The following is a 12883-nucleotide window of genomic DNA, read 5'->3' as shown; positions in this document are numbered from 1 at the left end:
GCACAACCAGGCCCGGGGGGAACTTTGCCCACCTCCCGGTGATCCGGAGCCCAAAGAATTATTGCAGGTGCAGGTACATTTGATGGAATAGCCCGAACGCTGATCACTTGAGCTTACAAACCCTTACATGCATTGGTAATGCCATAAACCGCTTGCTAATGTATGGTGGATGCAATGCAAGAAGGGTAGGGAATGCAATATGGAACTGGTCTAAGCAATAAGCTATGGATGCAAAGAATGTATGGCTTTATGGGGCATTGAGAGCCACCATTGAGGCCCTACATGTCTGGGATAAGACCCTCACCATTGGGATAAATAATGCTTCTTGAGGGAGCCTTTGCAGGATATTACAGACAGCCAGTCCTACACAGTCAGCCCACAAGAATTGATTACAGCAAAGCCTCTTTGTGTGATTGAGCACAAGCTCTATAGCTTGACTCGAAGAGGGCATTTTCCCCTTCGATCCAAGCTAAAAATCTCCACATTCCGCCCTACGGTTTGAGAGATACACTCAGTTTTGTACCCAGAGGTACTGTGGGACAGGCAGCAGTCCTACACAGTCAGCCCACAAAAAGTGATTACAGCAAAGCCTTGATCATTTACTGTCGGAGATATTTTTACATAGACTCATAGAGGGGATCGAGGGCTTTCATTTGAATCAGAAAGTTTGGCAATCGGAGTTCCCTAGCTCAAGTTATCATCATTTCTGTAACAGGGGGTCTGGTAGACTGCACTTGGGATGACAGGCCACAAGGGTAAAGCAAAGGCCAAGGAGGAATTTCAGCGTGAAATAAGGGACTCCCATGCCTCAATGAACGATCCTAGCTATGCCCAGGAGGATTGTGAAGACTTATTTGAAGAAGGTGCCCCCGAGATAGATCGCTTATCTCTGCTCAACCAAACCCTATGCCAACATGAGACCCATCATGCTGATCGACATAGAGAGATGGAGCAACGCCACAGGGAGATGGAAACCCGCCAAGATCAGTGTCATTCCGAGATGATGGCCAAGATGGACTGACTCATAGAGCACATGGGCGCCCTCATTCCCGCCATTGCCCCCCCCCTCGGATCGACCCAAGGAGTATGTCTCTCCCCGTGACGCTAATCGCCCTCCCCCCTTGGAGACCGGGCATAGCTCACAAGGTCCTGGTGGTACCCATGGCATTTCCCATAGCACTTGATCAAATGGCAAGGCCTACCAATAGAGGAAGCCTCTTGGTGCCCAGCATCTATATTGGACGAATTCCCACACCTCAAGGAGGCTATGTTGGCTGGCACCTCACCATGACCCCTGTTTTGGGCTGCAGTTTGCATCTGGACAGCCACCTGTTTTGTACCAGATTTGGTCTTGATCCACTCTCAGCCCCATCCTCCATACATGGCCAGAAATTATACCTCGAGGGCTCCATTCCGACACCTTACTTGCCCCGATCGGAGTTCCCTAGTGGAAGTTATGGCTGTTTTTCTCCAGCCATACCATCTGGGACTGCACGCTAGAAATTCCTGGACAACCCTTTATTTTGTACCAGTTTTGGTCCTGACCTGATTGCAGCCCTGCCCCAGCCACATGGGCTGAAAGTACATCTCATGGGCTCCGTAAAGACACCTCAATTGTCCCATTCGGAGTTGCCCATACAAAGTTATGGCCGATTTCCTACAGCACAATCTTACAATCCATGACTACATCCCTTGTTTTTTAGGACAAAAACTTTATGAGACGGGATGGTTTGTAATGAACGGGGATCACAGGAATATCTTGTTCAGTGGAGGATAAACCCCGCTACCTTGTTCAGTGGAGGACAAAGCTAAGGTTTGGACAAAGTTATCTTCTCTCTACAAGCTGAAGACCTTTGCCCACCGTATTACCACAGAAAAGAAGCTCTAAATGCTTCCCGTCGATAATCTGCAGTTGAAGACTTGTGTTATTTTTTCAAAGGAGCAGGAGGGGGTGAAGATGATCTGCAGTTGAAGACTTGTGTTATTTTTTCAAACAGGCTAAATGCCATTGTAAACTGAAGGTATGCATTGAGTGATTGCCTACTCTATGGGTCAAGCTGCAGGTTGTGGCTTGTTTAGAGCCTTGTGAAGGAGGTATTAAGCACTAGTGTGTGCTCCATCAGCATCAACCTCAGCAAATCGAGCTGCTAGAGCAGAGGTCAGATTTGTGTGAACTGCGCATGTTTGCTCCTATGAGTTGTTGGGCTGCACTTCATCAAATGCAACACATCTGAAAAAAAGAACAGATCAGTTGCTGGAGCAGAGGACAGATCAGAGTGGGCAGATCTGAAAAAAAGGCCAGCACTGCTGTATACACAGCATACATGGTATATGCAACACATTGAAGAGCTTTGGAAGCTCTCTGACAAGCCCAGAAGTACTCTTGGAGCATAGGTATATGCTGGAGGTCATATGTACCTGTTGTGATCCACTGCAAGCTGATTTTGGTAACTGAAATGCTCAGATGTGGAGCATTTCAGACAGGCTGAAAACTGTCATTTGACATGGACAGCAAGCATTTGTTATTTACTGAAGCATACTGTGACATTTGGTGACATCTATGAGATGTATGTACTGACATATGTATGTCAGAATGTTCATGGGTTGAGAAAAGCATTAAGTGCCATTGAATGCTGAAATTTTTGAAGCTAAAGCAAATGCAATCTCGTCTTTTGGCGTATGACTTTGCTCATTAGAGATAGACAGTCTATGGTCACTACACAGTCATGCATTGACCTTGTCATACTGGAGCACATGTATGGTTTGGTTTGAAGACACTTTGAAGTGGTTTGAAGCTGGTTATGCTGGTGTTTGGTTGATTGCAGCCTGCAAACAAAACTGTTGATACTTGTACTTGCTGATTATGCACTGTTTTGTCCTGCTATGCTCATGTCTCGAGTGACATATGTACTTGCAATCATCTGAGAAGACTTGGGACATATATGACATGTGTGCATGTTGCTTTTGGCATCAAAAGTGTCGCTGTTAATCACAGTTTACAGGTTTAGACTGCATGTTTTTGGACCCTGGCAGTGGATCTGCAGGAGTTCAATCTGAAGCAAGTACACGGCATATGTATTGACAGTTATTTCTACGAGCTGGACAACTTGATTGTGGACTATTTTGGGCTGATACTGGGCTGAAATTTACTGGGTTTTTACTGCATTTAATTGTAGAAAATTGTCATCAACTGTAGTGGACTGAACTTAGTCGGTCGGACTTATTGACTTGCAGGGAGTCAGGCATTTGACATACAGGCTGTTGCATCATGGCTAATGCACATGGGACTGATAATATCACGCAAATAGTTGGAGAAAAGCTAGACAACAAAAACTTTGCATTATGGAAATTCAGAAGGAAAAATTTTTCTGGTTGGCAGAGGATACTGGGACTTAAGCACAGGAGATGAAGCAGCTCCTGAATTGCCTGAAGCAAATGCAACAAATGAACAGAAGAAAGCTCACAGGTTATGGACTGAAAGAGCATGTAAGGTACGGCATTGGTTTTCACTATGTATATCTGATGCTATGGCTATTCAAATCATTGGCTGTGAGTCTCCGAAGGATGCTTGGGATATACTGATGAGATATTATGGAACCATGACACATGCACGGAAGATCCAGTTGAAACAACAGTTCAATAATATGTGTAGGAATGGCAGGAGCATCCAGGTGTATACCACGGAGATTAAGACCATAGCTGATCAACTTGCTACTATTGGCTCAAGTGTATCAGAAGATGATGTGATTGCTGTTGCAGTAAACGAGAGGATGTGCCAACTTTGCGAATGGGAGCCGGAGAGCAATTACAGACCTTTTCAGTATGGGATCAGAGCCAATCCCAGCCACGTCCACCCCTCCAAAGAGCAATTACAGACCACAACGAAGAGAGCCGCTCTAAATAGAAACCACAACAACAAAGAATGGGTTGCACTACATTCTTTTAAGCATGGGTGCCAGGAAGAGATGGAGATCGGAAACCTTTTACCAAGTAAGCTGAAAGCTGGACACTGTACAATTTCCCTCAAATATGCAAATTCTCAGTATCAAATTCCATTGCCGAGCATTGAGAAACTTGCATTGCATAAACTCTTGTAACAACAATCCAAAAGACTGGAACTGAGATGGCCAATGTACTATAGCGATACTAGAAAACACAGCTGACCCATCATTTTCTGCAAAGCTGTGTGCTCTGACCATGGTACTGAGTGATAGAACAACATCCTCTGTAAGGACATGTGAGACATCAATGTCATCCAAGGCAAAGAAACCAATAAGGACATGTGGGCAATCAACGAGGACGTGTGGGCAATCAATGCCATGCAAGGTAACGAAATCAGGAGAGCCTAGGCATCTCTCTCCACAAGATGGAAATTGGACTAAGGAAAGTCGAACGCTTTTGTAAATACTTTCCAACAAACCTTGGAAGCACCAAATCCTGTCACCAAGAATATGCACAGACCAGTCAAGATCTCTGAGACCAATAAGGCCTCCATTTGAGGTGAATGGTTTCATGTTTTCCTTTACAGCATCAAAGACAGCCATTCCCTCCATTTCTGCGATGTCTGCCAAGCACCATGGTCCTGCTTGGAGAGTACTGCAAGCATTGCACACAGATTCCAGAGTGTGAGTGTAGCATTCCATGTCCATTGGAAGGCTGCTTATCACCTTCTCAATAAGCTCCATTAGAAGAAGACCACATCAATCTGGACCCAAGAGAGTTCTGCGAGAACAAGACTAACAATCAAATGAGCTATGCTGCCATCTCTTATGCTGAGAACCGTCAGCACCACCCTCACAGAAACCTGACGATGGTGCCTCGCAATCTGATCAGACAAAGCCACGTCTTCGATCACAGAAACCAAACAAAGTCATCACAATCCTTTGCAAGTTCAATATATGAACAGCCCAATGGCCATCCACACACCCAAAGAATCATCTGCAAAGTTTCTATGTCAAAGAGTCCCTTCCCACCTCTAACTGTCTCCCTCCCCCACACTCAGTACATTTTATCTCGTTTCTCAATCTTGTTTTCCCTCAAAAATATGCATACAGTAGCCTTGGGGTCTGCATAGTTGCCTTTCTGCTTTTCATTAGATATCAGAATAATCAACTGCTGTAGACTGTGTCACGTTGACATGATTATCACGCAATGCCAAACAGAATATGCATACAATATGCAGTTGATTATCTCGTTTGTCAGTCTTGTTTTCCCTAAAAAATATGCATACAATAGCCTTGGGGTCTGCATAGTTGCCTTTCTGCTTTTCATTAGATATCAGAATAATCAACTGCTATATACCAGAGGTAGCCATGGAGCTGAGAGAAGACTTGGCCACAGATTGCCCCAGTATCAACTTTGCAAGAGTGAGCACCCATATATAGACAAATTCACATTTTGAACTTTGATCAGACCTACAAGCAAACAATTGGTGAAGAGCAATCAACTATTCAACAGCTTGGGGGTGTGACAATCAGAAGACCCACGTATCATCATCATTATCATCTCTCAGCAAAGTTCCCCACCAAATGCAAACGATTGCAGAGTTTTCAGAATCAGACAACAACCACAGGCCAGAAAGGCATACTAGACCTGGCACTTGCAGCCAGCTGAAATGCATGCCGTAAAAACATCAACAAAGGATATGACAAAAAGCTGTGGACTCAATGGACATCCCTGCCGCCTTAGAGATCTGTGTCCACAGAGTCCATATAGTCTGCCACAAAGAAACAAACTGACATGTTCGTCCTCAGACAAAAGTTGGGACACAGCAAGCAGTGTGTGGCCCAAGGAGCCGTGCTCTCTACTTAGAGGCCATAGCGGGGGACCAACCTGCATCTGGAGGCCCTAATTGCCTCCACTGAGCTGTCACCTGACATTTGAACAAGAAAGCTCCTTTCCCCCCCTTCAGTTGGATACGCAATGTCTGCAATTGTTCCATCCCACAACATTGCATCGCCATGGAATGCAGTGATTGTAAGACCAGTCAATGTGCTACGAGCAATCTCTGCATTGCAATCTCTAGCACCCAAAGGCAGCATTGCATCACATGTTTTGCAAGCAAATGTGGACCGGCAGTCAATGATTAATGTTTTGCTACAACAATGTGGACACTGAATACGATCTTGCTGAGGAAACCTGATTCGTTTACGGCCTCGTTGATGTTTTTTTGGCAGTCGGCCTGTCTGATTCCTTGGGCGCTTAGGTGAGATTCCAATTTTCGGATCAACATCACTCTTCTTTGCACCATGCCCGAGTCTTGTCTCCGTCACATTTGCTTGGATCTGCCGAATACTTCCCCCGGATGGCATCTCAGTGGTTCCAGGGGCAAGCAATCCAGCTATATGGCTCTGCAATGCTTTCATGTTTTCAATACAGCCCCTAACATCAGCAGCAGACAAAGAGGTTGCTACGTCCTCAAGTCTTTCCAAACTCCGACGTAGCTCGCTGATTTCAGCCTGCAGACATGCATCTTTCTGCGATTCCATGATATCCACGTCAGCATCAACATCTTCATGCACCCCAACTGCTGGCAATGCTCCTCGCATGGACATAACATGGTCAACCACAGGAAGAGCATCGCGAAGATGTGAGAATTTGGTATGTAAAATTTGTCTTAACCCAAGTAAGTGCTTGCATTCTGTGGTCTGGTCAGGGCAGTCACAGTAACTTGCTTGCACGGAAACATTGTACCAAATGTCCGAGTTTGACTCGCTTAAAACCTTGAACAGCATGGACTCCTCACTAACCACTAGGACAGTAGATGGGTCAAGTTCGAAGCGCTTGCATATACGGTATCCCCCTTGCAAGCGCTTTGCATGGTCTTTGGATGCCCCTCTGTGTGCATATCTGCCCGACTCTGCAATCCCCTGCTTCATCTTGAACCATTCAAGAGCGGTTCCACCCATCCTTGTGCCCGTCTGACTATCACCAACCAATGCATGCACAAGCTCAGTTATGGATCGATTGATCCTTCCATCTAGCAAGGTGTACTTAATGTACTGCCACAATCGCTCTACCAAGTTTGTCGTGTCAACGTTTCCATGGTAAAACAATCGCCCAAATTTGGGCCACATATATCGCCACTGGGAGCTTCTACCACACCAACCATGAGAAATGTAGCTTGTGACATCTGGAAACTGTGAGTACTCGCGCATGGTTGCATCAAACAATGTGTCAAAGTCTTTCTCACTTGTGCAATGCATTAATTGACTCATTCTCTGGTACAGGCAGTTTCTATCAGCGCTTCCAACCTTTGGCAACAAGTTTTCTACCCAAGCTTTCTTGACATGAAACCAGCATAGTAAAATTCTGCATGCTACCAGCTGTCTTTCAGCATCATGGGACTGCCAGCAGTGTGGATCTTCAGCAATGACATTAAGAAGGGCAGAGTACTCTGTAGGAGACTTGTCGATAACAATAGCCGCTGGTCTCACGTGATCCATTCTTGCGAATACAGCTTTGATGGTTACTGTTAGTGCAGCAATCTCCTGTGCAGTCCCCGGATCAGCCGAACACAGCATGAGCCATAGAGGAATCCCATGCCCAATATGGTTTGGTGCGACGGCTGCGTACAACGGAAGACCAAACATATTGGTTTTGAAAGTGCTATCTAGAGCCCATGCATTGTTAGGAGACAGACGCTTGCACATTTCCAACATCCACTCGTCTTGCAGTATCAAAATAAATGGTTGCTTTGCCACATTTTCAGCAGTTGGATCATATGGCTGCACATACAACACCTTGCCAGCCTCCTTCAACTTATATGCCTCGTGCATCATTGAAACCCAATCATTGTCAGACACCTGACTTCCCATCCGCAACTTGTATGCCAGTTGAGCAACCTCTTTTGGTATCATAAAGAATCTATGTCTTGCCCTATCCAAAAGAGGAACTCTGGACATCTGCCATGTTTCTTTCTTTGAGCTCATTTTTGCTACGTGTTTAACTGAACCCACGTCAAACAAATCATCCACACAACAACGCATTACATTCTCGTGCACGGGTAGATTGTATCTGTCACTACGAGTACCCGGCTGATGCCCTTTGTGATCTGCGTATAGAAATATTGTAGCCCTGTCAAGCGCTGTTTTGTAAACCACATTCACGCGAAAGGGACAGCCACATCGCTTGGATTGTTTAGGTCTTCGCACAGTTGTGCCTCTTCTGTTGGGCTTACCGCTACGATGGCAATCGTACCGTTCATACCTGACATCCGGGCAGCTTCTCTTCCATGGCCTGCCCTTTCTTAGCCGACTATTGTGCTTGATCTGAATTTCTGCCAACACTTCTTGCACCTCGTCTATCCGACACTGAAATGTCTCAGTCGCATTCTCTTGGGCCAGCAAAGTATGTTTAAACTCTTCAGCAGATACACGGCGCACTTTTTGACAAGCACAAGCAAGCACCAGGGCAGTCACATAGCCTGTTGGAATCCCATGATGCAAGATATCTGTACACCAATGCTTTTTCAAAAAGCTCAGAGTTTCAGCCAAGCTCCTATGACATCCGTGATCTCTATCAAAGTGAGCATCCCAAACAATATTAGACCATTCTTCGACCCATGCAATGTAAAGCTTGTCTTTTGACTTCAAGCACAAACGGCCGTTCGCAGCAATGCATACATTCTCTTTTATTTTTCGCCATCTTCGTATATCAATGCTCTTGTATGGACATGCATGCCTCAAGCTCTCGATGGTTGCATGATTTGTGCCAGTAATATCCTGAGTCATTGTCTCATACAGCGGCCTTGTAAAGGCTAAATATTTGGATGACAGGAAATCTTGCGCGTTAGGCACATTTGTGTGTGGCCATTTGCGGTTATCACTTGAAGCATCATGGTCGTTTGTGAAGGAGTTGTTCTCTCCATTGGATTCCTCGCTGCTTTCAGAAACAGAAACAGAATCAGCATCTGAGGAGTATACATCTAAAGACATGCAATCTTCTCCACTGCTGTCAATGATGTCTGCTGGAATTTGATCCTCTCCAAAAGCATATGCCATGGAGCCTGCCATTTGCAAGGAATGTGTTTACTTAGCAGGGGGGTTGCCTTCTTTGCAGAACGCTTGATTCTATGCATCGCCAATCAGACCTTATCCATTCTGTGCATCCAGATCAAGCACGAATTCCGTTGCACTAATCCATTGCCATGCAAACATTCAAAAGTACCTTATCCAGTCAGTGCATCCAGATCAAGTACGAATTCAGTTGCATTTTGCATTTAAATGTACCTTATCCCTTCAGTGCATACAGAACAAGCACGATTTCAGTTGCATTCTCCATCCAGATCACACACGAATCCAAATCAAGGCATGAATTCTCCGTGCATGTCGCATATTGGGTGCTTCGAAGGTGGTGCAGGCATTCAAATGTACCTTGTTCATTCATTCAGTGCATCCAAATCAAGGCACGAATTCTCCATGCATGTTGGGTGCTTCGAAGGTGGTGCGAGCTTTCAAATATACCTTATCCATTCATTCAGTGCATCGAGCTGGATCAAGTACGAATTCAGTTAACTGCATTCTCCATCTCTGTAGATCAAGCACGAATCTAGCTGGATCAAGCTTGGCACGATTTCTCCATGCATATCGCGCACGTACTGGGTTGCTTCAAAGGTGGTGCAAGCCCGGTTTTTTCATTCGAATTTAAACTCTGTTCCCTTTTTTAAAAAAATAAAAAAGCAGGGTCGGGCACCCCAGGATCCGGGCACTTCCGAGACCGGGCACGCTCGGGGCCGGGCACCCCAGGATCCGGGCACTTTCGAGGCCGGGCACGCTCGGGGCCGGGCACATTTGGAGCCGGGCACATTTTGGGCCGGGCACATTCGGAGCCGGGCACTTGGGCGACAAGACAGATATCTCGCAGTCAACGTGATCGACGGCCCAGATGATCGGATGTGATGGGGGCAAAAAGGGGGCCGTCGATCACCACTCTCCCCTCCTTAAAGACCCCCCCTTACCATAGACACGAGGGGCTGCCAGGAATGCGCGGCTTCCAAAGTTCCACTCTCTACAGTGATGGCTGTGTTCAGAAGGAAATCTAAAGATTGGATTGCTCATTGGGTAAAGGGCCCAATACCGGGACCCTTCCGAAAGCAAAACTTACCCTAATCGAGTGACAATTGTTGTCGTGTATGCAATGGCGTTTATATCCTTCATTGTTGGTGATACACGTAATAGTCCCCCTAGAAACAAGCTTCTTATTTTTTTTGTGAATCGCATACTGCTATAGAAGTGGTGACAAAACTATAGAAGTGGTGGTCAACCTGCTCCTGCATTATGTGTTTCAAGCCAAGATTATTCAAGACTTTGATAACTTTTGGACCCTATTTGACACTGAGAAGAATGTTGTACGCAAGATTAGTATCACCATCCAACATAACCACTAGACCGATGCCTCTTGAAACTCTTCATCACCTTGAGTTCGCAAAGTACACTTACTCATTGATGACACACCTCTGGAGGTAGTCTTAAACCAAGTCCAAATGTGCATCTCCCTTACCACATTTGAACAGGAGCCTCAAATGATCAAGAATTGCACAAGTACTTGCTATCATACTTAGAGGAGCTAGCATAGTCTAAAGAAATTATGTCAGTGTTAACTTTGAGTATTCCATGATATGTCTACATTATCAATGCTGTTGCATCTCATCCCAATGGCATCCGCTTCAAATGACGGAATCTAACCTGCATAGTCACACATGTAAAGAAAAGCCATTTATTAGCATATCACCCGCATATCAAAGGGTGCAACTCATCGTACCATAGCAAATATTGCCATTTCACAAGCTATTTTGGCACCTTTACACATTTTTCATATTGTAAATGACCACATTTAGGCATAATCACAAATTAACATGATCAATTTGAATATATAACAAAAAATGTGAACGATTAGATTTAGGCAAACTCCTTCACAAGTTAACATGACCAATTTGAATATAGAAAAAAAAAAGAAACACTATGTAGTCTTGCATGGGTTTCCTAGTTGGCATGGTATTAGCATACACAACACAAGTGAGGACCATAACTGTAGGCATCTCCTTTGTTCACATAGGCAAGCCACTCCCTATGCGCTTGCCTTGTAGCTCCAATTGCTCATCTACGCTACAAGGAAAGATTTTAACATGATACCTAGGGGAAACTACAAGGATAGTGCCTATCAAATGCTCACTTTTGCAACTATAAAACTAGCTCATATTCTCCTTCCACCTCCTTAGCAATGACCATATCAATCTACAATAGAAAAATGACCACATTTTAGCACCTCATAGAAAAGATGGAGTGTTGAGGCCTTAATGGTACACTATTAACCTTAGTCTACACATTGTAGGTGTAAGGTTGTTTGTAATATTCATGTGGCATGTAAGTTGCAAGATGGATCTCTTGAGAGCACAACATGATGTTGGTGTGTGTGTGGGCTGACTATGTGGAATTCCACAAAGAATCGAAGATCATTCTTATCACATTCTATCATGGTTTTTCCAATGGTCTTCTATTCTTTGTGGTTTATGGTTCAGATTTATAGGTTTCCAATCCTTGATTGTGTGATGTATTTGTTTCTGAGTAATGATATGTCTTTGTGTAGTGCTTGCTATGTGTTAGATTTGATACCAGGAGGCATATTCCACGGTGGATTCCATAAAACTAGAGGCATATTCCATAGTGGATTTCGTGAGGTTTTTCGATGGATTCTGTAAAACTATATGTATTTGCGGAGGCTTGTACACAAGGTGGATTCCTTCTGCGAGAAATTGACGGGGACGCCTAACCTTTTCGGGCATCATATTAATTTAATGTGCACGTGGGTGATTCCACAAAATACATATCAAATTAATAGATGTTTATGAGTTTAGAGTGTACACTCAAATTAAATTAAGGTTAGGACAGTGTTCCAACCTATTTTAATTATTTGTAGCTGAAGACTGTTAGGTATTCACTATTGTTTGTTTATTTTATTTATAAACAATTGTGAATGCTTTAGTTGATGTGTAGAGCAAGTAGTGGTGGCTTTAGATAGCACTAGACGTTAGTGTAAGTCCAAGCGTAAATTTCATAATTATGATTAGTTATCTTAAGTATAGTATATAATATTATGTATTTATATGATACTGTATTATTAAAATTATTACTCTATTGGTAAGTTATAAGTTTAAACTTCTTTAGTAATAATTAGATCATTGTTCTTAATACTATTAATTTATTTATTTTTAATATAGATTATTTTAGAATATGAGATTTAAGATATGCTTTTATTGAAATAAGCTTTCTTTATGGAATACCTTGCTATTTTCTTAATGTGGTTAAGTTTAGAAGGCTTTTCTAGCTTTCTTTATAAAAGCAACAGAATCATGCGCAAAACAGGAGAAGCGGGTGAAAACTGAGTTTTTTCGTTTCTCCCTCATCTAGAATTGAAATTCATAGCTTCAAGAGTCGTTTTGGGGGTTTTGGCATGCCTCGGACGTGATGGTGATATCAGAACGTCAAGATTCAGAGCACAAATTTTTTTGCAGCAACTATAGTATGTTACACGATACCTCTTGACTCTTAAAACTCTGTATTTCAATTTATATTTACACTTTCTTTGTAATTATATGTAAGATATGAATGCAAATATCCATGTAAAACTATAATATATAATTAAGGATGGCAAACCATGGCTTTTATCATGGGGGAGGTTGGGCCTAATCGTACGTTTTTCTCTTGTCTTTCTCAATCTATTGAGTTATTCAAATCCTCTTATGTATTGCAATGTTGTTTGTATTTAATAGTTGCGATGTTTGATTTATTAGAATTTTTCACTAAGTTCTATTATGTGTGTCATAAAGTTGCTTATAATTGAGATTTGATTTGCTAGATTTGCCACATATTCCGCTTCATAACAA

The sequence above is a fragment of the Lygodium microphyllum genome, chromosome 6 (assembly GCF_053477565.2).
Source record: "Lygodium microphyllum isolate KBCC chromosome 6, Lygodium_microphyllum_v1.1.10, whole genome shotgun sequence".
NCBI classification, from domain to species: Eukaryota; Viridiplantae; Streptophyta; class Polypodiopsida; order Schizaeales; family Lygodiaceae; genus Lygodium; species Lygodium microphyllum.
The sequence above is the reverse complement of the archived record's forward strand: the minus strand, read 5'-3'. Positions refer to the sequence as shown.